The sequence below is a fragment of the Balaenoptera ricei genome, chromosome 8 (genome assembly GCF_028023285.1).
Source record: "Balaenoptera ricei isolate mBalRic1 chromosome 8, mBalRic1.hap2, whole genome shotgun sequence".
In the NCBI taxonomy this organism is placed as follows: Eukaryota; Metazoa; Chordata; class Mammalia; order Artiodactyla; family Balaenopteridae; genus Balaenoptera; species Balaenoptera ricei.
The window spans coordinates 7,544,581-7,570,892 of NC_082646.1; the positions used below are offsets into that span (position 1 = coordinate 7,544,581).

General features: G+C 39.4%; 1 protein-coding gene across 6 annotated transcripts in view; it reads left to right on the plus strand.

Annotated features, from left to right (window-relative positions):
• The first annotated feature begins 170 nt into the window (after nt 1-170).
• Nucleotides 171-26,312, plus strand: part of CDON (cell adhesion associated, oncogene regulated) — a 103,202-nt gene continuing 77,060 nt past the window's right edge. The window contains exons 1-2 of one of the 6 annotated variants that reach the window (XM_059930103.1): nt 171-526; nt 2,244-2,386. The gene's annotated coding sequence lies outside the window, so the exon portion shown is untranslated. Of the gene's footprint in view, nt 527-2,243; nt 2,387-3,318; nt 3,579-3,696; nt 3,895-8,329; nt 8,350-26,312 lie in introns of those variants that run through there. The other 5 variants (XM_059930102.1, XM_059930105.1, XM_059930104.1 and 2 more) reach the window with 5 other exon arrangements.

Consider the following 26,312-nt stretch of genomic DNA (forward strand, 5'->3'; position numbering starts at 1 on the left):
GCACGGAGCGCCCCCCCCTGCACGTTGGTACGGCCCATCCCCCCCTCCACGCCGCTGATCTGGCAGGCTGCGCGCGCACCCTCCGGCGGGGCGCGGGCCGTCGGGGAGCTGCGGCCTCCGCGGCCGGGTTCCCTCCTCCAGCTCCTCGCGTGCTCCTCGCTGGCCCAGCGCCCGCCGAGTTACGCGCCCGCGCGCCTTGGAGGGGAGGAGCGCGGCCGCGGGGGCGCGCCCCGGTGACTCCGCCCCCCCCACCCCGGGCTCCCCTCCCCTGAGTCCCGGGTGCCCGGCTCGCGCTGCTTGGTGCGAGGAGACTGGGACCCCGCGCCGCCCGCCCCCACGCCCCCGCCCCGGCGTGCGAGGCGCCGCGCCCTCCCGCTGCCCTGCCCGGTGCATGGAGGGGCCCGTTCGGATCGCAGCCGCCGCTGCCGCCGTAGCCGCCGCCAGCGCGCGGGGGATGACCTGGGGGTGGCTTTCGGAGCCGGCTGCCGCGCAGGAGGTCTGGGGGCTTAGCCAGCCCTGCTGAGAGGTGCGGGGGTGGGGTCCCACCTAAGGGTGGGCGGGAGGGGTGGCCTGGGGACACTGGGCTTGGGCGCCACGAGGCTTGGGAGCTGGAGGTCCGGGGGCGGGCTGGCCGGAGTGCCCGGGAGGGCGTGGGGGTCCAGGCTGCGTGCGGGGTCTGGGGAGGGCAGCTGACGGATGCGCAGTGGGGAGCGCCTACGCCCCCCGTCCTCGGGAACTCTGAGCCACCTCGTGGGAGGAGGCGGGGTGAGGTGTCAGTGACACGATTAAACCTCTTTGACAATGATCCGCTGGGGCAGGTGAGATGCAGCATAGCGGGGAGCACGGGGCGCCGGCACGTTTTCCCAAGGGAGCGGGGTCCCTCGCCTCTCTCAACCTCCATCCCCGCAGAGCGCCCGCGAGAGACAGTGATTTATGTGTAGGGAGAATCAAGAGAAATTTCCTGCGCAATGTATCTTTGCCTTCACAGACTCAGTGACTTCCCAGCCCCAGGGAGCGTATTTTTCCTTCTCCTCTGTATAGCTTTCTGTGGATTGCATTATCATTTGCTAAATACATTACAGCTCGCTATTTATTTCACTCTGCAGCTTCCAGACCTTTGTTGCATTCTCTCCACATCTAGGAATTTCAGTAATAAATCACCGAGGGGGCTAGAGAGGCTCTCTCGCCTTTCCCTTCATTGTTCTCCCAACCCCACCAAATCAGGTGGAAGGCTCTCCAAAAGGAGCTTTCTCCAGAATGCCTGCCTTTCCCAGTCCGGACTCCAGAGGGTGGCAGGTGCCTTAAGGGCAGGCTGCTTTCCAGTTGAGATCTAGAATTGAGGGAACCTCATTAGCAGAACCTCTGTGTCCTGAATCAGACACCTTGAGAAACAGAAGATAGGTCTAAAAGGTAACATGAGATTTAGTCTCAGGCCAGTGGCCAGTAAAGATGAAAGAGGCCAGTTCTGATTCCATGCCTCACTGATGCCACAACCCGCAGACTCTCCAGCTGACTTTTGGAATACCTAGTGGGCAGTGTCTGCTAGGAGAGGGTGGGGAAGGGGCTGGAGAATGAAATGGATTTATTCTCAGTATAAATCTAGACGTTTTATTACATTTCATAACTCATTTTTTGGGAGTAGTCTATTTTAGCTGAAAATGCGGGGGTAGTTCAACTTTTAGGACAAGATGAAAGAAAACTCCAGAAAACTGGAAAATTTAAGTTAGTGCTTAACTAGAAAGCATTCTTAGGAACCCAGAGAGGCACCAAATACTGTAGTTTCTGTTTTGCACATGTTGAAATGAACTGCCTCATACTTGAAGTTACATGAGAAGGATGGAGAAAAACTGTTTCATTTTGTAAAGACGTGCCCTGGGTGTGTGTTTGGCAGTGTGTGGAGCAGACACATTTATATTTCTATAAAAAACACACAAGTGTATATTGTTTAACTTTCATGCAAAAACTCGGATATAGTATTGGGGAAATCTGTCTTCGTTTGAATAGTTCAGTCAACCGGGAAAATCAGTTACTAGAGGTACTGTGCTGTTGTTTGTGCAGTAACTCACTTGCGATGCTTTGATTGATTGCCGTGGTTCTCATCAACCTCCTCTTCTGTGGAAAGTACTTAAACAGCTCTGACTCTCAAGCTGGGAAGTACAGAGAACCCTTAGGACTTGGAGCATACTGATCTAGCTTGTGTCGGTTGGCTTCTAAGTCAATGTTACTCCTTGCCTTTTTTGCAGGTGGTTTGACTGTGCATGGGAGGAATTAAGTTCACTTTAAGATAGGACTTCCCCCACCTCTGCCCCCATCTGCAAGGTGTATATAAAGAGGAAGGCTTTATGTTGGATTAAGGACTTCTGCCACAGGGCTGGGCTCTAAAAAGGTCAGGTAAAACCTGTTGACTAGCTCTTGTGCCTTCTTCTTATTTTTCCTCTCTGCCTGTGTGCTTTCATGATTTTCTGGATGATTTCATTTATGGTTTTGTCAAAATGTAAGTTGAAGTAAAATGTGTCTTCTCTAGAAATGTTTCTTATGCAGGCATTTAGACTAAAAATTGGTATTGTTTCTAAGTAAAATCCTGGAGAAATGCTTTCAGGAATTAACCATTATTGTAGTGAAATCAGGCTGGAGATAGGAAATTAAAAATAATTAAGTGAAAAATCTGTTATTTTAAACACATCATTACGTTAGCCATTGCCTTGTGATTAACATTTGTACTATGTAGGAGTGCAGATAAGGCAACACATCGCAAGAGAAGGTGAGCTGTCTAGAGATAGTCTTTCTTTAGATATATGATCTTACTACTTAATAGAAACTGATTAGAAAGGGAGTTTGGTTGGAGTCTGGTTGCTAAATAGATTGCTCTGAAGGACTTGATTTTACTGTGGTTTTTGATGGGTGCATTTTTCAAGAAATTTTGTTAATTTGAATTAGAGAATGCTTTATTGTTTTTATTGAATTTTTATATTGTATTTAGACATTTCATTGATTTATAAACATTACATTTATAAATTTTTGTTGTATATATGGTACTAACTCATTTTCAAGAGAATGGGGAGGAGGGCTTTACTTGATTCCTTCAATTGCAATTAAGAGATGGTATATGGAATATACTTAATGTTACTTTAAAAATATTGGATTACAATTAAATGAAAAACTGGTTGTTGGTTTTTTTTGTTTTTGTTTTTGTTTTTTAATCCTTCAAGTTTTCCCTCATTGTTTGTGCTCTTTCCCCCATTGTCAGGCTTAAAACATACAGTATCATTGTCATCTGTCCCCTGAATAATGGTCCTGAGGTGATATTATTAATGTGGCTTTTTAAAATCAAACTAATTATACTTGCCTAAAAGAGCCACATGTGTGTGATTCTAGCTGCCTGGTGCCTTTTGAGAGCCCTGGAGACAAGCTAGTGAATAGAGCTGAAAATTCATTCTGTATTTGATTAAATGGAACAGACTTGCTGCTCCTTACCCCAGCAGGGGCGATGAGATCTCTTGATCCCCGAAGCGGCTCCAAGACCCTGGGAATTCCATTAGCGAGCACCTGAGGAATTTCTGCCCTGCAGTGCCTTTTTTGTATGTGTGTATGTGCGTGTGTGGAAAGGGAGGGGAGCCGAGTGGTGGTGGGGGGGGGGAGGGTGGCGGGGGGGGCGGGCGGAGAGAGGCTACATTAGAAGACTCCATATGTTAGCAGATCTAAAATCAAGACAGGACTTAACAGCTTATCTTGTAAGAGAAGAGCCCAACCCAAAGGCAGATTGCTGGTCAGGACTTTCTTACAAGCACGACCGTGGTGATGTGTCTTTACCCTGAAGTGCACGCCGCTGTAAGTACAGAAAGTCACTTTTCCGCTTTGCCTCCGAAGCACAAGCATATACACGTTGCAGACTTGGTAAGTTTTTTCTGAATGATCTTTTGATAAATATGTAAAATCGTGTTACAGTTTGGTCTTGCCTGTAAGGGCTGCTTTTATTGTTTTAATAACTTTTCAACCGAGAGCAAAATCAACCTTTTCTGTGAAGCAAAGTATTTTGCAGAGATGAAATGCTTGTTTGAATAGGCATATTTGAGTTTGCTCTTTTGTTTTTATATGACTTTTCTTGTGTTTTTGTAACATTATTACAGAATTTAAATTCATTTAGGGTCTCTCTCTTTTCTGTTGTCTTTTGAAGAATTCTTTCTGATTGCTAGTATTTTTTAAGGCATCGCTTTGCAGACTTGCCAGCAGCCGTGCGTAAATGAAAATATATTTACCAAAAATATTCTGTAAAATCTTTGGAGCAAGATTTTTGAGAAGCATCAGCGTGTCTTCCTCTCCCTGCCCCACCTCCCCTGCCCCTGAATCATTTTTGGATACAGACATTCTTCAGAATATGAGCCCAGTTTGATTCTTGTGTACTTTTCAAGGAAGAGCAGTTCTGAGTCTTGGATCGTCTAGTTAATTGATTTTCCTCTTCTGAGAATAGTTAAAAATGAATGTGAATTCCAGTGCTTGTAGTTTTCAACTAGTGCAGAGTGCAGTAGCCTATTTGATGGTTAATTTGATGTATTTTGTTTCTGATTAAAATCATGTTGTGTGTCGCAATTCTCTCCATCCTATTCCCGTGTAGTCCTCTACCGAATTCTCCTTACAATACTAAGTGTTTATAAAATAAAGAAGCCTTTTAGAGAATATTTAATTTTTTTCCCACCTTCATCCTGGGCTTGCCTTCTAGTAGTATGGCCAGATTGAAAGAACTCTGGAATGAATGGGAGTAAACACTAAAGTTAGCACTGGGCCTGTCTCGGTTCACAGTTGTTCAGGCACTTTGCTGTGTGATGTATTTTGATGGCCAGAGATAACAAAAAACTACCCCAAAGCACATTTTGTTCTGCTACGTATCAGTTGGAATGTGAGTCAGGACTTCAGTTCTTGAGAACCAGTGATGTGCTTTTAACCATAGAATTAAGGAACTGTGAAGTTCCTTACATCTTACTTGAGAGGGGGAAAAACACACAGGTTATGTTACTGAACTTAGTTATATTCTGCTTACGTTTTGTTACAAAATTTTTATATTGCCCTAATATAAACATATAGCTTGCTTTTCAGCTATTCTTGACATAGATTAGCTCATCTCTTTTTATTTGTGTGAGCTGGGGCAGTGATCTTGACCTAAGCCTTGGGTTCCTCATCGCTGAAATGAGTATAATAACCATAGTATCTGTTACCCCTGTTGTGTGGATTACATGAGATACTGAAAGTAAAGTGCTTGGCATATTATAAAACCTCTATGAATGCTAGCTGCTGCTATTTTAAGTAACTCCTCCTGTACATGTTAGTCTGTTACTTTGATCCAGAAATGATTTCTTTTGAAGATTAAATAATGAGGAATTCTCTGAAGTTAGTAATAGTGTGGGCACATGGAACTGCTATAGTTTCAGTACGCTACAGTTTTCTTCCTTTTGCAATTGAAACTTAAAAGGCACTTGGAAACAATATGTTGCAATTTTTTTCCTGATTGAGGTATAATAGAAAAAGGTACACAAGTGTACAGTTAATGTATACTCAGTGAACAGCCAGATGAAGTGTGATATATGCACATGTGTGGTAACCGTTAGCCAGATCAAGATGTAGAACATTTCCTTCATTGTGGAAGGCTCCCTGGTGCCCCTTCCCAGACTAGCCCACCACCCCCAGCAGACGACAAGCATTTGGACTAGTCTCACCATACATGAGTTTTGCCTGTTCCCGAACTTTATAAAAATAGCCTCATACGATAAATACTCTTTTATATCTGGTTTCTCGCACTGCTCGTTATGTCCGAGATCCATCTCTGTTACTGTGTACGGTAGGAATGTATGCTTTTAAAATTGTTTTAGCATCTTTTGCCTGTTTTGAAATTCATAGTAGTTCATTTTGTCGGCACATTGGGTATGTGGTCATTGAGAAAACAAGAAAATAACAACATTTCTTCCTAAATTATTAGAAAATCAGATCCCAGTCACTATCTTAGAAGAATAACCATGACCTTCTGTTTATACATAAAGTTGGGTTGAAGGTAATATAATCACCTTCAGTGACAGTTCCATAAACCAAATCTTTTGATAACTGCCTTCATTTTGTGTGTGTGTGTGTGTGTGTGTGTGTGTGTGTGTGTGTTTAGAAGCGAAGGGAGGGAGCCTCAAAAGAGAGAAGGACCATCTAAGGTAGCTTATAACCTTCATGCTTAGGATTTAATACTTAGAATGGTACAGAAGTAACCACTAGCTCAGCAATAAGTGTAATATTCCCTAAGAAGAAAACAAAACAACACAGTGTGTTCTGGAAAAAAAAAAAAAAAATCCACCAATAATGGAAGAAAATGGAGCAAGGATGTTGTTATACTACAGGAAAATTTTGAAGAGTAGGACCTTACATTTATATCAGGAAGAAGAATTTTGGCTACTAACTTTCTGAACAGTTGCTGTCAGGCTGTGCTTATATGTTTGGAATTTCTGTTTGTATTGTTGGGGTTCCCTAATGTGCTAAATAAAATTTATTTCACTAAACAATGAAACAAGAATACAAGGTGATATTGATGAATCAGAAGTGTGTTTTTTGTTTTTCATTTTGAAAGGGGCTGCGGTTGAGGTTAATAACTTGCCATCATCATATTTCTGTTCTTGGAAATGTTGATGAAGGATTTTCTGGATGTTCTGCTTGAACACAAGCCACTTCTCTCGTCGGAGACATTGTCTTTTTCAGCATTTGTAATTTTATTAAATCTTATTATTCATAGCTCCTTGACACAAGGTCATTCTTCACATGCAGCCATGTGTAGGGTGTGTTCCTCTGGACTCCAGAGGGGGCAAGTTGTCCCCTTTTCTCCTAATTCAGAGCACCAGGGGCCAAGACTTCAATGGGGGTGGGAGGGGTGAAAGAGTAATATGAGATTCATCTTTTGTCCCAGAGGGGCACTCCAAAGATGCAGGTTTTGTTTCAAAAGAAGGAAGAACTGTTGACAAATAAAGCTGCCTCATGTTTGGAAAATGCTCCTTTGAAGGGGCATGAGCTCCTTATTGCTAGATGTGTTGTAGTGGCATTTGCAAAAGATGGTGCGGTAAGAATCTCTTCCTTGGGTGAGAGTTGGGACCACGTGACCTCCAAGGGCCTTTGCCTTTTGAGTCCTCTAAACAGGCTCTTATGGGGGAGCTGTGCTACTTAACCACCACATACAGTAGTCCCCCCTTATCCCAGGCTTCACTTGCTGCAGTTTCATTCTCCTGAGGTCAACTGCAGTCCAAAAACATTAAACGGAAAGTTCCAGAAAGAAATGATTTATAAGTTTTAAGTTGTGCACTGTTCTCAGTAGTGTAATGAAATCCCGTGCCATCCCTCCCGAGATCCCCAAACCCTCAACATTGTTCTGCTCCTGACATCCAGCCATTGACTTCGTCATGGCTCGATGATCCTGCTGACGTATCATCAGAAGGTCAATAGTAGCCTAACGCTACGTCACAATGTGGACGTCACTCACCTCACTTCATCTCATCCGGTGGGTGTTTTGTCATCTCACAGTATCATCATCATCATAAGAAGGGTGATTACAGTACAATGAGATATTTTGAGAGAGAGAGACCACATTCATGCAACTTTTATTACAGCATATTGTTAAAATTGTTTTATTATTATTGTTACTCTCTTACTGTGCCTAATTTATAAATTAAACTTTATCGTAGATATGTATGTGTTGGAAAAAACATAGTATAAATAGGGTTCAGTACTATCCACAGCTTCAGACATCCACTGGGGGTCTCGGAATGCATCCGCTGTGGCTAAGGGGGGGGACTACCGTACCTAATTTTGGAGGGAGAAAATGTGTAAAAAAAGTTCCAAACGACCACTGGATAAATAAATTTTCTCAAATTTTCCCTAGTTTAAAGTTGAGGAATGCCTCTTCTTGTTGACCTTTTTCACGTTAAATGTAATTTAGTTTATCACTAACAAGTAAATGTCAAATATTCTTTCTTTTTTACTTAAAGAGAGAACAGGGACCTTTCCAATATTCTATCAGTATCAGAAGTGAAAACACTTTACAAGTATAGTATTTGCTAGCTTTTTAGGTAGGTACACACCTGAATTTACTTGAAGCCCGTCTGTTGGCCGAGTTATTTATGCACTCCTACAGCAAATTATATGTAAAGTAAAAATTAATAAATGTATCTCTTGTCTCTCTACCTTCTCTCCTCCACCCCAATTTTTCCACACTTGAATTTCAAGAGAGAAATAACTCACGGGGGGGAGAAAGGCTGATATGAGTGACTTATCCAAGCAACAAAGCTGTATTCAGGATCTTTTCTGGAGTCCATAGTTATTTACTATAACCAGGTACACATCTTGTGTCTTTAGATATATGTTAATAATTTATGTTAATAATTGCTATTTAGAATGATTGAAGGGAGCATAGAATCCTGAATCACCAAAATAATATTTTGTCTATTTTATGAAGCAGGAAAGTATAATGAGTTTTGTCTGCTTTGTATTGATGTATACCCATACAACCGTCTGAAGCCTCTTGTAACCTCTAAGTGGCTCTCTCTTTTCTCTGTCACCATTACCTTACCCTTCCAACTTCCTTTTCGAATTTTGGGAAGGGGATCAGAGAAGATGAGACAAAATGTGAGACAAAAGAAATATCTTCGTGACTCCTTATTAAACTGCTGCCACCTCACCTCCCTTGTCTCCACTCTTGGTTTTCCCCGCTTCCACATCATACATTTTTCTACATTTTGTCAGAGTAATGATCTTCCAAAAACATAAAACTGATCGTGTGACTGCTCTCCTTAACATCAGTTTCTTCAAAGGCCCTGACTCCCTTATTAAAACCCAGGTCTTTAGTAGGGCACACAGGGGTCTTTACCTACCTGGTGCTTCTGCCATCCTCCACCTACCTTGCATTCCTTGAATATACCTTGCTTTTTCTCTTGCAGGCTGGGAACATGTCTCTCGTGGTGCTGATGTTGTGTCATCATTTTGTGTGTGTCTGTCTCATCCTTATCTTAATCCCTAAGGACAGACAATGTGATTTTCCCTTGTATGTATCCCCTCTCACCCCTTCCCTTGCACTATGCCTAACAAATACTAAACCCAAATGTCCCGAACGTATGAGTCCTAAAGCAGTGCTTCTCAAACTTTAATGTGCATTTGAATTTCTTGGGGCGGGGGTGGGGGGGATGTTAAAATGCAGATTTTGATTTCGTAGGTTGTGGGTGAATCCCAAGAGTCTCCCTTTCAAACAAGATTCCAAATCATGTTGATGACACTGGGTGGACCACACTGAGTAGCGAGATGCTAAACTGTCATCTCTAGACCCATGAATTATTTCAACACACAATTCTGCTCTTATAAAGCAGAAACTAACACACCATTGTAAAGCAATTATACTCCAATAAAGATGTTAAAAAAAAAATCCAGTGAAATCAGTGACTCTGCATGTCAAGTTCAGGCGTATCACAGCTTCAAGTAATGAAGGTTAAAAAAGCTTTAGATAAAAAAAATAGTTAAATATTGAAGATACTAGGACATCTATTGTCACATTATTACTGGAATGCTGGCCAAACATCTTACATATTTAAAATGCATATTTTCATTCTGTGCTACATTAGTTTCTGCCCAGAGAGCTGATGTCATGTTTTGTCTGTTTTTTAAATATGCAGTATTAGAGAAGTTTTCCTGGATATCTAGGTATTAAAAAGTACATTCTGCCTTCTGTCTCTTGCCAGGGAAATTTTTGACAGTTATTGGCTTTTTAGGTATCAGAATAACAGTAATTAGTATTTTCTATTTTACTATCATTTGAAGTCTGTTTAGTGAGTAATTGTACACACTGCCGGATTGGAGGTGAAATTGGCAAGGGGGATGAATGTCTAATGGATAAAATACTACTTTTATCAGGCCGTGAAATTACTGTAGTGACATCAGAATTTGGCAGCCTCTTTTATTACAATAAAAAGAAAAATAGCATCCTAAGCTAAGGATAAGATTTTTCTTGCCCATTTATTTTGGCTTATTTTCATGGTTTTGGCCTCAGGGCGTGTGTGCAGCAAAATAGCACAGTGAATAACAGGCAATAAGAAGGAGTGAACATAGTTTCAGCTGGAACAGATGCACTGTTTAATCACTCATCTCTATTTCAGTAGACTTCCTCCCAGATTGGTGAATATGAGGTTGTGAGAGTGGGTGTGAGGAATCCCCATCTATGAAGTGGAGTTAAGCTTCATTATTTGGGTTGGTGTTACAGAGCTTGCAATATATTGAAAACGTTTGTTAATTGGCTGTTAAAATGGTCATGTGAGGGGGAATGTCTAAATGTGATTATGAATGGGGTTGTACAGTTTTGTAGGAAAGGTGCTATTTATTCTTCTTTATAAACGCCAGTAAAGTAACATCGTTTGATTTAAACTAGTGTTTCCTTCTGGCCTGTTCACTCCTGTTGTGAAATTAGGCTAATCAGGCTTTTAGATATTGCTGTGATTTAATGACAACTCATGCACCAGGATTTCAATTTGGTTTCCATGCATCTGAGCAGTTGTTCCAGTAGATCTTGGGACTGCTAAATCCTGAGAAGATATTTTTATGATTCTTAATAGATTATTAAAACTCCTGAGTAGAACCACACTGGTCTTACCATTGTGTTGTGCCCATAATTTACCTTTTGGGTTCTTCTTACTGTGATCACTTTTTAAAACAAGGCCATTTTATTGTTTCTTCCATTAAGTCTTGGATGTTCTTCCAAAATGAAATTTTAAGATTTGTTCTACAGTAAGGAGGATTATAGTACTGATGGGTTAAAGTAGCTTTTAAACCTAATTCTGCATATTTACTTCAACTGAAGAACATATTTTCAAGTCATATTATGATCTGATTAGAATTGGTTCTGATCGCTAAATCGTTTCTTTTGATTTCTATTTATTGACTATCAGGCACACTTCCTTTACTATGGTTGAGTCCTTTTTGAGATTAAAACAAATACAAAAAGATCAAACTTCTACCCTGAGTTCCTAATTCCAAGCTCTAGTCATTAAGTTATTCATGTTTTGACTGTAGACCTATATAAGCTCTTTCATATAATTTTCATCATACATTTTAGAGCTAAAGATTTTTTTTTAACCCCATGGCTAACTAAAGCCAATTTTGAGTCATTCTAAGTTGGGTTGTTAACTGTGGTCTCCTATTAGGTTAGGAAACGAAATTGTCATTATTTGTTATTTCTTTTGTGTTTAAGGATGCATTTTAAAAGAGCTATTGTCACAGTGGTTAGGTCTTAAAATAATTACACATTTGTCACTGTGACAGCAGCCGCGGTGGGGTTTTTAATCATACAGTACAGCTTGTGCAGAGATTTGATATTTTTTGCAGCATCAAATAAATTTTAGCTCAGGGATTTGACTAGATACATCTTAATAATGTTAATAAGAGTCTTATATCTAACTCCCAAAGTGGGTTTCTAAATGTGAGCCTAGGAAGTCCAGGCTATATCCCACCCCACAGGAAAATAACAGTAGAAATTGTTTTAAAGAAAAATTGTCAGTGTTTTACTTCTTTTGGGATTTCTCTTCCAGATAGGTAGATTATTAGGAAAAAGATAAGGAAACGATTGGCCTTGTAGAACAAAGACTTTAACCCTTGATCAGATCCATGTTTTCTCAGCTGGGTGTTGTACACATACACAGAATACTTAATTAGTTGTGATTGTAGATGTCAGCTGGTCATGGAATCAAATTAACAGGCACCACATATTAAACTCCCGAGGCCTTCAACGACTAAGAATGAGAGACTTGAGTTTTGAGTTTTTCATTTGTGCAATTAAGAATTTTTTCCCCCTTCATGTTGGAATGTGAGTTTTCTGGAAAAAAGAATCCCTTCGCTTGACATTTCCTAGGCAAACAGAGTCCCCACTCGCTTGTAAAAGTCCTTTCTAATTTACTGAGAAATACTAGCATCTTTTGTGCCTGATTCACCTAGAGGGACTGTACTACAGGTGTACTTGGGCAATTTAACGATAAATAATATGGTGACAAAGGAGTGAAGTATTGCTTAGGCAAAGCAGGGCCCTTGTCTGTTTGAGTGCCCTGCAGACTTATCAGAATGATGCTTCCAGAGGATTGGGAAAGGAAAGACTGTCCTGTCTGTCATTGCATGCACAGACAGGCACAGAAGGAACCAGGACCCTCCCCATGCTCACTCGGCTCCTAGCTGAGGAGTTGCTAGTTCAGTTACAACTCCTGTCTTGCGGTTCTTTTTATTCCATATATGAAATAATTTTCTCCTATCCTTTATTTCTTTTTAAATTTTATTTATTTATTTATTTTTATTTTTGGCTGCGTTGGGTCTTCGTTGCTGTGCGCGGGCTTTCTCTAGTTGCGGCGAGTGGGGGCTACTCTTCGTTGCAGTGGGTGCTCATTGTGGTGGCTTCTCTTGTCGCGGAGCAAAGGATCTAGGTGCGCAGGCTTCAGTAGTTGCAGCACGCGGGCTCAGTAGTTGTGGCTCACGGGCTTAGTTACTCTGCGGCATGCGGGATCCTCCCGGACCAGGGCACGAACCCGTGTCCCCTGCATTGGCAGGCGGATTCCCAACCACTGCGCCACCAGGGAAGCCCTCCTATCCTTTATTTCTAATTGTCATCATTTCTTAAATAATATTATAGAGTCCTTTGTACTTTGCAGAGTGTTTTACAAGTTTTTTTTTTCTGTTTACAATAATGTATGAGATGGTAAAATTTTCATGAGAATGGAAATCATGAAGACAATAATGATCGAGCATTGGTTTCACGTACAAGAGTTTTATTGTAGTTCAAAGTTGGGTGATCTTTAAAATATCTCTGCCTAATATTTGAAACTATAGTCTTTCTTTTTAAGCTTTTTTTAAAGTATCTATTTATTTAATGGCTGCATTGGTTCTTAGCTGCAGCACGCGGGATCTTTCGTTGAGGCGCACGGGTTCTTCGTTGCAGTGTGAGGGCTTCTCTCTAGTTGTGGCCTGCGGGCTTAGTTGCCCCGTGGCATGTGGGATCTTAGTTCCCTGACCAGCTATTGAACTGGTGTCCCCTGCATTGCAAGATGGATTCTTAACACTGGACCACCAGGGAAGTCCCTTTCTTTTTAAAGCTTAAGTTATAATTGCACATTCTTAAATTCTAAGGTTTTTGGTTTTGACCACATCGCGTGGCTTGTGGGATCTTAGTTCTACCACCAGGGATAGAACCCAGGTCCAGAACAGTGAAAGCACCGAGTCCTAACCACTGGACCACCAGGGAATTCCCTGTTTTGTTTTGTTTTGTTTTTGTCTTTGACATTTGTAAACCACAAACTCTGCATTCTAGATTCTATTGACCTAATGGAAGATACTGAGATAGTGAAGTGAATTTTGCCCAAGGTAAAATTGACTCCCAGGTGTCTTGTATTTTTAAACTCTTTCCTCTTTAAAGAGGTCTCTTCGTTTTTTGTTTTTTTTTTTCTAGCCACAGGGATCCTTGCTTTCTAACACATATCTTTAAGGCTGGTACTTGATACTTAGAAATTCTTTAATAGTATATTCCAGCTGAAAGTGAAGTTTGAAAGCCCTTTCGAATTGTATGACAGTAAGGAAAATAGCAAAGGGGGCTTTTTAGAAGTAAATCTCATTTTACATTTGTGTCTTTGCTCGTGGAACAAATATAAAATCAAATTGAACGCACTTTCTCTTAACATTTGTTCCATGGTGCCCCTGTGTCTAAACCGTGACAGATGATGTCAGCACTTAATCTGACTTTCGTGGGTATTGTTAGAAAATGAATACAAGCTTTGCAACTTTAAGTGATTCCTCTAGTATCGCTTTTGTCAATGGTTAGCTATTTCTTTTTCATTTTATATCACTGTATCATATTGGCTACAACAAATGTTAGTGCTACAGCATTTAAAGATAGCTCACGTGTTCTTTCAGTGTAGATCAAAATACTCATTAGCTGTTTAATGAGATAGTTTAAGAGTAGTTTTGATGACCAGGTTGAGAAGGAAAGAAAGAAAAATAATATTCTTAAAGGCAAATCTTGCCCCTCCTCTTGGGCCGGAGTGAAGGCTGAGTTGTAAGAGTGCAGAGTCCAGCGCCCAGTAAGAGGTGTGAGGCTGTTTATTTTCACTCTGGAGTTGTATATACTACAGAAGGAAAACTCTGGCCTTGCTTAACCTAAGCAAGTCATTACTTATCTACGATCTGGCAAGCAATTTGATTAAGGTTGACACAGCTCATATAATATCAGAGCCAGGCTCTCTTGATGATTGATGAGGCTTGTCTGTAAGTTTTTTTTTTTTTTTTGAAAGGAGAAAAACAGAACAAGAATGAATACTGTTCAGATCTCTAATTGCCACGTATAAGCCAAGTCTATAATGTAGTTTTATCTGTAGTGGTTAATATGTATTAATTTCTATGCTATTTTTAATGTTATAATTAAATGGCTTTAAAATAATATTTTTAGGTCAGCAGGTTAATTTAGCTTCTACAGGATTAAATTCTTGAAATTTTAGAGATCTTGCTTCATATCGTAACATCTTTCTTATGGTTTTATTTGATGTTATATATTCTTTTTTTAAAAATTTATTTTAAATTTATTTATTTTTTTGGCTGCGTCGGGTCTTAGTTGCGGCTCGTGGGATCTTTGTTGCGGCGTGCAGGCTTCTCTCTAGTTGAGGCATGCGGGCTCAGTAGTTGTGGCGTGTGGGCTTAGTTGCCCTGTGGCATGTGGGATCTTCGTTCCCTGACCAGGGATCGAACCCGTGTCCCCTGTGGAATTCTTAACCACTGGACCTCCAGGGAGGTCCCAGATGTTATATATTCTTTAGTGGAATTTTTAACCTGTAAGGAGTTTTCCTCTTTATTTTCTAATGAAATTGAGTTATTTGTAAATCTTTGGCTTTAACCTAAGGCATTTCAACCCCCTGCTTTCTCACTATACAATCATGATTTGGACACTTGTAATATCATATCATTGAGTGTTGCTGCTGACCTTTGCTACGTTATTTGTTCGTTATCTCATTCTCATTACCAACAGATAGATTCTGTGTGTGACTGGAATGTGCCAGATGTTCTTGGCAACACTTTAAATCATTAGTCTACATATAGTGCTGTGTCCAACCAAAGAAGATCATTTCTTGTTTTTTTATCATTCATATGCTACTTAGTAGAAATGGGTATAGGACCAGAAGAACTCTCTCCGCCTTATTTTAAGTAAATTGAGCATAAGGAATTTCCAGATTAGTGAAACGATTGAGTTGAGAATGAATTAGTTTTCTGTAAATGGATTTTCTTAATCTGGGAGTTTTCAGGCTGTGGATCATACAGGTTTAGACTGGGGTAAACTCTGGAGTCAGAGTGCCTGGCGTCAAAGCCAGACTCCACCGTCTTCTAGTGACATAGCCTCTGTGTGCCTTAGTTTCCTCATCTGTATAATGGGAATGGCACCTCATTAGGCTCTGGGATCACCTCAGTGAGTCCTCACAGAGTGATTGGCACTTGGTAGGTGCTTCTTGAATGTAAGCGGTTGCTGTTGCTGCTTCCATGGCTGTTAGGTCAGCGATAGTGACAAAATATTATTGCGATGTAGCTGAATTAGACACTGTCAAATGTAAAATGAGTAGGGATTAAACTCTGTGGGGCTCTAAGTGTGGGAATAAGGTAAAATTGATTATATGTTGTTGTTCTTGAGTTGGTTAGGACTTGGCTCCCATCACAGAGACTGGTTAGGTTAGGTGACTAATGTAATAGCTGATGGGGGAACCTTTGGATGAATTCCCATATCCCCAAACAGCTGAATACCATCTTAACTTTCTCGCCCTAAATTTCAATTTTGTTTCTTTGAGATCTCCCCTTTCTCCTTCTCATCTCCCTAGACTCAATAGAAACATACTTTAGTACCAGGAAAATAAAATTTATTTTTAGGTATGAGATGTACTTCATACCTAGACTTACTGACATAAGTTTGCTTTTCTTCTTAAAAGCAAGGGATATCTATTATTGGAACCCTTTGATAACTCTTCTTGATAATTTTCCACCGAAAGTACAAATGTTGCTATCTGTGGGAAATCCCAGTGCTTTCTAGAATTTTGATGTATATGTACTTAAATAATGAGTTTGACTCTTACGTCTGTTCTTCCAGTTTTCCTATTTTTCTCTTGGGCTTAGGTATGATCAGAGCAGATAAACACTTAACTGGGATTGGTAGCCTTGAAGACCACCAATAAAGTATCATTCCCACGTTGTTTCAAAAGAAGGAAAAGAATAGATATGGGATCATCAGATGCCAGTCTTTGACTTGGAGAAAGGCCAGTTCTGCGTACTGCCAGCTCCACCCCAGCCGCCCCCGGTGTGTTTCTCGCTGGCCAGGCTAAGCCCTCAAGTGACTGTTGAAGACTGAGATTTAGCAGTGGAGGGGGATCCAAAGAATTGGAGCCAGGAGTTGTGGAATCAGAACATGACAAGTGGGGCTGCATGCACCCCTTTCCAGCTGACTGTTGGCTCTTTGTCCTGCAGTTCCTTTCTGTCATCAGCAGTGACAGTAATAATGCTTCAGGAAGGAGATGTTTGTCTTACTTTGTTGTTGTTGTTGTTGTTTTAAATATTTTTTAAGGAAATTTTTGAGAATTCATCTGTTTCTTCTACCCTACAGGTTGGCCTCATTATTGTATTTTTATCACTGGAATCTGGGTTTTCAGCACAGTAATTTTTGTAGCAATCATGAGCGTGTTTGCAGGAGAAAACATTGTACCGCAACTCTAAAATGCACAGATTTTTAAGATGTTCCATCTGGGGCCTATAAAGTAGAGAATAAAGCTTGGTTGAATTGCATTTATGAGTTTTCTTAAAGTAGTGGTCTTGGTGGCTATGGAATTGGGTAGCATTTACAAGATTCTTTTAAACTTTTTGATTTTGGGGAATGTGAATCTAGTATTTGAAACTATAATTCTTGTCCTGTCACACCCATTCTCAGTTGAGATTTGCAAAGATGTGTGTGATCAAGGAAATAGCTTTGCGTTTGATTAGTTAACATAATGTCTTAACCGAGATGATAATGTCCTATATTTTGCTAAAAAGGGGTAAACACTAAAACTTGAATAATGTGTGACTTCTTCAAAGGGAAAAATTCTCATAAACCCCAATGTTGATGAAATAATTTTATTATGAATCTCATTTAATTATGTACAAATAAACTAGATGCAAACTTCTTATAAAACTAAATTTGCAAATTGTGACAAAACCAGTATAATTCAGAAATGTTAAATCTTAAAAAATTGATTTTTATGTTGTCAGTATTGAGTTTAATAGTAGGAAGATATTTTTGCTTATTTCATATTTCACGTGTCTGATTTGATTCTTTTTTTTAAAACATCTTTATTGGAGTATAATTGCTTTACATTGTTGTGTTAGTTTCTGCTGTATAACAAAGTGAATCAGCTATACGTACACATATATCCCCATATCCCCTCCCTCTTGCGTTTCCCTCCCACCCTCCCTATCCCACCCCTCTAGGTGGTCACAAAGCACCGAGCTGGTCTCCCTATGCTATGCGGCTGCTTCCCACTAGCTATTTTACATTTGGTAGTGTATATATGTCAATGCTGCTCTCTCACTTTGTCCCAGCTTACCCTTCCCCCTCCCGGTGTCCTCAAGTCCATTCTCTATGTCTGTGTCTTTACTCCTGTCCTGCCCCTAGGTTCTTCAGAACCTTTTTTTTTTTTTTTAGATTCCATATATATGTGTTAGCATACGGTATTTGTTTTTCTCTTTCTGACTTACTTCACTCTGTATGACAGACTCTAGGTCCATCCACCTCACTACAAATAACTCAGTTTCGTTTCTTTTTATGCCTGAGTAATATTCCATGGTATATATGTGCCACATCTTCTTTATCCATTCATCTGTTGATGGACTCTTAGGTTGCTTCCATGTCCTGGCTATTGTAACTAGTGCTGCAATGAATGTTGTGGTACATGACTCTTTTTGAATTATGGTTTTCTCAGGGTATATGCCCAGTAGTGGGATTGCTGGGTCATATGGTAGTTCCATTTTTAGTTTTTTAGGAACCCCCATACTGTTCTCCATAGTGGCTGTATCAATTTACATTCCCACCAACAGTGCAAGAGGGTTCCCTTTTCTTCACACCCTGTCCAGCATTTATTGTTTGTAGATTTTTTGATGATGGCCATTCTGACCGGTGTGAGGTGATACCTCATTGTGGTTTTGATTTGTATTTCTCTAATGATTAGTGATGTTGAGCATCCTTTCATGTGTTTGTTGGCAATCTGTATATCTTCTTTGGAGAAATGTCTATTTAGGTCTTCTGCCCATTTTTGGATTGGGTTTTTTGTTTTTTTGGTATTGAGCTGCATGAGCTGCTTGTATATTTTGGAGATTAATCCTTTGTCAGTTGCTTCGTTTGCAAATATTTTCTCCCATTCTGATGGTTGTCTTTTCGTCTTGTTTATGGTTTCCTTTGCTGTGCAAAAGCTTTTAAGTTTCGTTAGGTCCCATTTGTTTATTTTTGTTTTTATTTCCATTTCTCTAGGAGGTGGGTCAAAAAGGATCTTGCTGTGATTTATATCATAGAGTATTCTGCCTGTGTTTTTCCCTAAGAGTTTTATAGTGTCTGGCCTTACATTTAGGTCTTTAGTCCATTTTTTTTAATTAATTTATTTTATTTATTTATTTTGGCTGTGTTGGGTCTTCGTTGCTATGCGCGGCCTTTCTCTAACCGGAGCGAGCAGGGGCTACTCTTGGTTGTGGTGCGTGGGCTTCTCATTGTGGTGGCTTCTTTTGTTGCGGAGCATGGGCTCTAGGTGTGCAGGCTACAGTAGTTGTGGCTTGCGGGCTCTAGAGCACAGGTTCAGTAGTTGTGGCGCATGGGCTTAGTTGCTCCGAGGCATGTGGGATCTTCCCGGACCAGGGCTCGAACCCGTGTCCCCTGCATTGGCAGGCAGATTCTTAACCACTGCACCACCAGGGGAGCCCTCTTTAATCCATTATGAGTTTATTTTTGTGTATGGTATTAGGGAGTGTTCTAATTTCATTCTTTTACATGTAGCTGTCCAGTTTTCCCAGCACCACTTATTGAAGAGGCTGTCTTTTCTCCATTGTATACTCTTGCTTCCTTTATCAAAGATAAGGTGACCATATGTGCATGGGTTTATCTCTGGGCTTTCTGTCCTGTTCCATTGATCTATATTTCTGTATGCCAGTACCATACTGTCTTGATTACCGTAGCTTTGTAGTATACTCTGAAGTCAGGGAGCCTGATTCCTCCAGCTCCATTTTTCTTTCTCAGGATTGCTTTGGCTATTCGGGGTCTTTTGTGTTTCCATACAAATTGTAAAATTTTTTGTTCTAGTTCTTTGAAAAATGCCATTGGTAGTTTGATAGGGATCGCATTGAATCTGTAGATTGCTTTTGGTAGTATCATTTTCACAATGTTGAGTCTTCCAATCCAAGAACACAGTATATCTCTCCATCTGTTTGTATCATATTTAATTTCTTTCATTAGTGTTTTATAGTTTTCTGCATACAGGTCTTTTGTCTCCTTAGGTAGGTTTATTCCTAGGTATTTTATTCTTTTTGTTGCAATGGTAAATGGAAGTGTTTCCTTAATTTCTCTTTCAGATTTTTCATCATTAGTGTATAGGAATGCAAGAGATTTCTGTGCATTAATTTTGTATCCTGCTACTTTACCAAATTCATTGATTAGCTGTAGTAGTTTTCTGGTAGCATATTTAGGATTCTCTGTTTAATATCATGTCATCTGCAAACAGTGACAGTTTTACTTCTTCTTTTCCAATATGGATTCCTTTTATTTCCTTTTCTTCTCTTATTGCTGTGGCTAAAACTTCCAAACCTATGTTGAATAATAGTGGTCAGAGTGGACAACCTTGTCTTGTTCCTGATCTTAGAGGAAATGGTTTCAGTTTTTCACCATTAAGAACGATGTTGGCTGTGGGTTTGTCATATATGGCCTTTATTATTTTGAGGTAAGTTCCCTCTGTGCCTACTTTTTGGACAGTTTTTACCATAAATGGGTGTTGAATTTTGTCGAAGGCTTTTTCTGCATCTATTGAGATGATCATATGGTTTTTCCCCCTCAATTTGTCAATATGGTATATCACATTGATTGATTTGCGTATATTGAAGAATCCTTGCATTCCTGGGGTAAACCCCACTTGATCATGGTGTATGATCCTTTTAATGTGCTGTTGGATTCTGTTTGCTAGTATTTTGTTGAGGATTTTTGCATCTATGTTCATCAGTGATATTGGCCAGTAGTTTTCTCTCTTTGTGACATCTTTGTCTGGTTTTGGTATCAGGGTGATGGTGGCCTCGTAGAATGAGTTGAGGAGTGTTCCTCCCTCTGCAATATTTTGGAAGAGTTTGAGAAGGATAGGTGTTAGCTCTTCTCTAAATGTTTGATAGAATACATCTGTGAAGCCATCTGGTCCTGGGCTTTTGTTTGTTGGAAGATTTTTAATCACACTTTCAATTTCAGTGCTTGTGATTTGTCTGTTTATATTTTCTATTTCTTCCTGGTTCAGTCTCAGAAGTTTGTGCTTTTCTAAGAATTTGTCCATCTCTTCCAGGTTGTCCATTTTATTGGCATATAGTCGCTTGTAGTAATCTCTCATGATCCTTTGTATTTCTGCAGTATCAGTTGTTACTTCTCGTTTTTCATTTCTAATTCTGTCGATTTGAGTCTTCTCCCTTTTTTTCTTGATGAGTCTGGCTAATGGTTGATCAATTATGTTTATCTTCTCAAAGAACCAGCTTTTAGTTTTATTGATCTTTGCTATCGTTTCCTTCATTTCTTTTTCATTTATCTCTGATCTGATCTTTATGATTTCTTTCCTTCTGCTAACTTTGGGGTGTTTTTGTTCTTCTTTCTCTAATTGCTTTAGGTGTAAGATTAGGTTGTTTATTTGAGATTTTTCTTGTTTCTTGAGGTGGGATTGTATTGCTATAAACTTCCCTCTTAGAACTGCTTTTGCTGCATCCCATAGGTTTTGGGTTGTCGTTTCTTCATTGTCATTTGTGTCTAGGTTTTTTTTGATTTCCTCTTTGATTTCTTCAGTGATCTCTTGGTTAGTTAGTAATGTATTGCTTAGCATCCATGTGTTTGTATTTTTTACAGTTTTTCTCCTGTAATTGATATCTCATCTCATAGTATTGTGGTTGGAAAAGATACATGATATGATTTCAATTTTCTTAAATTTACCAAGGCTTGATTTGTGACTCAAGATATGATCTATCCTGGAGAATGTTCCATGAGCACTTGAGAAGAAAGTGTATTCTGTTGTGTTTGGATGGAATGTCCTATAAATATCAATTAAGTCCATCTTGTTTAATGTATCATTTAAAGCTTGTGTTTCCTTATTTATTTTCATTTTGGATGATCTGTCCATTGGTGAAAGTGGGGTGTTGAAGTCCCCTACTATTATTGTGTTACTGTCTATTTCCCCTTTTATGGCTGTTAGCATTTGCCTTATGTATTGAGGTGCTCCTATGCTGGGTGCATAAATATTTACAATTGTTATATCTTCTTGGATTGATCCCTTGATCGTTATGTAGTGTCCTTCTTTGTCTCTTGTAATAGTCTTTATTTTAAAGTCTATTTTTTCTGATATGAGAATTGCTACTCCAGTTTTCTTTTGATTTCCATTTGCATGGAATATCTTTTTCCATCCCCTCACTTTCAGTCTGTATGTGTTCCTAGGTCTGAAGTGGGTCTCTTGTAGGCAGTATATATATGGGTCTTGTTTTCGTATCCATTCAGCCAGTCTGTGTCTTTTGATTGGAGCATTTAATCCATTTATATTTAAGGTAATTATTGATATGTATGTTCCTATTACCATTTTCTTAATTGTTTTGGGTTTGTTATTGTAGGCCTTTTCCTTCTCTTGTGTTTCCTGCCTAGAGAAGTTCCTTTAGCGTTTGTTGTAAAACCGGTTTGGTGGTGCTGAATTCTCTTAGCTTTTGCTTGTCTGTAAAGTTTTTAATTTCTCCATCAAATCTGAATGAGATCTTTGCTGGGTAGAGTAATGTTGGTTGTAGGTTTTTCCCTTTCATCACTTTAAATATGTCCTGCCACTCCCTTCTGTTTTGCAGAGTTTCTGCTGAAAGATCAGCTGTTAACCTTATGGGGATTCCCTTGTATGTTATTTGTTGTTTTTCCTTTGCTGCTCTTAATATTTTTTCTTTGTATTTAATTTTTGATAGTTTGCTTAATATGTGTCTTGGTGTGTTTCTCCTTGGATGTATCCTGTATGGGACTCTCTGAGCTTCCTGGACTTGATTGACTATTTCCTTTCCCATGTTAGGGAAGTTTTCAACTATAATATCTTCAAATATTTTCTCAGTCCCTTTCTTTTTCTCTTCTTCTGGGACCCCTATAATTCGAATGTTGGTGCATTTAATGTTGTCCCAGAGGTCTCTGAGCTTGTCCTCAATTCTTTTCATTCTTTTTTCTTTTTTCTGCTCTGCAGTAGTTATTTCCACTGTTCTATCTTCCAGGTCACTTATCTGTTCTTCTGCCCCAGTTATTCTGCTATTGATTCCTTCTAGTGATTTTTAAATTTCATTCATTGTGTTGTTCATCATTGTTTGTTTGCTCTTTAGTTCTTCTAGGTCCTTGTTAAACGTTTCTTGTATTTTCTCCATTCTATTTCCAAGATTTTGGATCATCTTTACTATCATTATTCTGAATTCTTTTTCAGGTAGACTGCCTATTTCCTCTTCATTTCTTTGGTCTGGTTGGTTTTTACCTTGCTTCTTCATCTGCCGCATACTTCTCTGTCTTCTCATTTTGCTTAATTTACTGTGTTTGGGGTCTCCTTTTCACAGCCTGCAGGTTCGTAGTTCCCGTTGTTTTTGGTGTCTGCCCCCAGTGGATAAGGTTGTTTCAGTGGGTTGTGTAGGCTTCCTGGTGGAGGGGACTGGTACGTGTGTTCTGGTGGATGAGGATGGTTCTTCTATTTCTGGTGGGCAGGACCACATCCGGTGGTGTGTTTTGTGGTGTCTGTGAACTTATATGATTTTAGGCAGCCTCTATGCTAATGGGTGGGGTTGTGTTCCTGTCTTGCTAGTTGTTTGGCATGGGGTGTCCAGCACTGGATCTTGCTGGTCGTTGAGTGAAGCTGGGTCTTAGTATTGAGACGGAGATCTCTGGGAGAGCTCTCACCAGTTGATATTACGTGGGGCTGGGAGGTCTCTGGTGGTCCGGTGTCCTGAACTTGGCTCTCCCACCTCAGAGGCTCAGGCCTGACACCTGGCCAGAGCACCAAGACCCTGTCAGCCACACGGCATTTCCTTGCAAACCAGAAGGGAAGATCCTTGAGGACAGGGAATATCCTTGTTTCTGTAGTGTCTATTACAATGCCTGGTCCATTGCAGAAACTCAGTGTGTAATAGGGAAGAACAAATCTGACTCCATACTGGATCAGTTTCTTTTACTTTAACCTTTGTATTTGATTGCTTTCACTTATTTTTACTCTGATTTGATTCTTTTTATTTTAAGCATGTTTAACATTATTTTTTCTTCTTAATAATGGCTTGTTATTAACTACTGGTCCACTATTTTGTGGGCCAGTCACTTTAAAATTTCACCCTGATATATAATACTGAAAAAAATTAAAAAACCCATTTGATGAAGTGCATGTATGCATTAATATTTGCTTATTGTTGATAAGCCATAGTAATGTGGGATCTTTGTTATACATGTGTTCCTAATGTTGTGTTATACCATCTGCTATGTCATATGCTTTTCAAGTTTGGCACGTTTATGCTGCCATGAGCTAGAAGATGATTTACAACTCCTACTTTTTATTTTCACCTGTTTCAAAAACTTTCTTTGTGTAGTATTCTGTAACATCATTTGACCTTCACATGTCATAGATATGATCCCAAAACACAAATGTACATTGGGTACTGAAATCTTGTGTCATGTCTTCATTTTCTGGCCAATGAGCCAGAGTAAGCTTACAATAATTTAAGTTTCAGCAGTGCAGAAACACAGTGAAATAAAAAAAACAAACAATTTTCGTACCTTCAAAAATTCATCTGTAGATTAAAACTAAAATAGAGAAAAAGAACTAAAACCTGGTAGGTTTAAGAATCCTTCCAGAGTGAGAAGTGGCTATAGATTCACAGTGAATTAAATGGGCATAAAGAGACCTGTACTCAAGGCTTTCCTTTTATTTAAGAAGCTGTGTGTAGAATGGGTGAAGCGGAGGCCTGGGCTTGTCCTGGGCTCTCCCTGGGTTCAGGTCTCACCTCTGTCATTTATTAGTTGTGGAATCTTGGGAAACTACCTGAACTTTCTGCATTTCTGTTTCCTCCTTCGTAAATGGAAATAATACTTATCTTTAAGGTTGTTGTGAGGATGGGTGATGATATATGTAAACTCTTTCACCCATGAACTTAATAATTGGTAGCTGTCATTATTCTTTGGAATAATTAATCTCATAAGACAGATGTTTGGGGAATTCCCTGGTGGTCCAGTGGTTAGGACTCGGCACTTTCACTGCCAGGGCCCAGGTTCAGTCCCTGGTCGGGGAACTAAGATCCTGCAAGCCTTGTGGTGCAAGCAAAAAAAAAAAGACAGATGTTTGTTAAGATGCATATATATATATATATATATATATATATATATATATATATATGTATATATGTATGTGTATTGTATCTATCTATAAATGTATGTATTTCTACACAAAGCAATTTTCTGCCTAGTGAAAGCAAGAGGCAAAGGTGGCAAAGAGTTTCAGAATTCTTTGGTAAGGTTTTTCACACTGCATGTAGAGACCTGCTTCCTAAAATCATTTCCAAATGACCTGGGATTACCACTGGGAATGTATCATTACTCTCTTGTGCTGGGACAAAAAGGTGACTGAGATGTACTGGCTAAAACATTTGAATCTTTCTCTGGTAGCTCTGATTTCAATACTTGTACAATATTTTTAAAATCCTAGTTTTATTATTAGTTATCCTAAAGACAAACTTATTTATTTACGTGAATAAATTAGCAAGTTGATATTGCCTGATATTGACAGAGAATGACTAATCTACCTGACGTGTATGTATAAATCAAATTAGCGTTGCAGCAGATTGCTTTAAAAAATGTATGTGGTTTTCCTTAGGTATTTAATTTACCAAATTCGGGACCTAAAAAAAAGTGTTGACAAGATGTGAGACAGATTGACTTGATGGTTTTAGGGAAATTTATAAATTTATAAAACTCTTTGTGGTTTGACCCAGTTAATTTGGCCAGTACTCTTTAAGTATATTTGAACCGTTTCCTAGAGAGTTATCTTCCTATTTAGAAATAGCATTGTGTGGTAGGATTTTGGTTACATGATTTTGACTGTACAAAAGTTCATATCCCATTGCAGGAAACATGACTATGTACAATTAAAAACCTGATATTTTAGTCTGTAACACCGATCTCTCATAATGTATGAAGACAGTCTGCTGTATTTGTTTTAGCTACAAATCCTTATGACGATCCTAAAAGCAAGATTTCCATTTACCCACTGTTGGTCCTATGCCTTTAGCATGCTTAAGATGAATATTTTGCTGACTGCTGAGTCATTGCTGTTTGTGAGCAAAGTAACAGGGCTTCTGGTGTTAGCTCTAGTACCTTTTTTTCCTCTTAGATTTAAAAGGACCTCTTGATAACATCCATTATTTGAACTCTTTTCATTTTTGTGTATGGCTTTTCTGTACTGCTACATCATGTGCTTTGATAGTCATTTGGCTTCAGTGCCTGTCAAATTGTATGTTATATAACTATTAGCTATTGATTTTTAAAAATTGACATCATAAAAGGTAAGTAAATGAGTGTTCGCTTCTGTAGAAGACCAAATAAACTCAGCAGACAGATCATAAAGCTTTAGTGCTGATTCTCTTCAACATCTGTTTTAGAGTGTTAGACCGTTCCAATCATTTCTCTTTTGGTTTACTAGAATGTTTTTAAACATATTAAATTAGTAGTGTGTTAAGACATGTCGTAATTCCTAGGAACCGTTGCTGCGTTTCTCTCAGTGTACGTTTATTCATTTATCGACATTCATTAAGCACTCATTTTGTGCAGGATACTTCCCGGGTGTTGGATATACAGTGGTGAGCAAAATAGACATGGTTCCCTTCCCTCACAGAACTGACAAACTAGTGTTTAATCCAGGTCTGGTAGAAATTTTTTACATTTATGTCTTAAGTCTTTAGATATAAATATCTAGCCTAGTTCTTTTTTTTTCACACTATAATGCGTCAGGTAAAACCAAATTCTG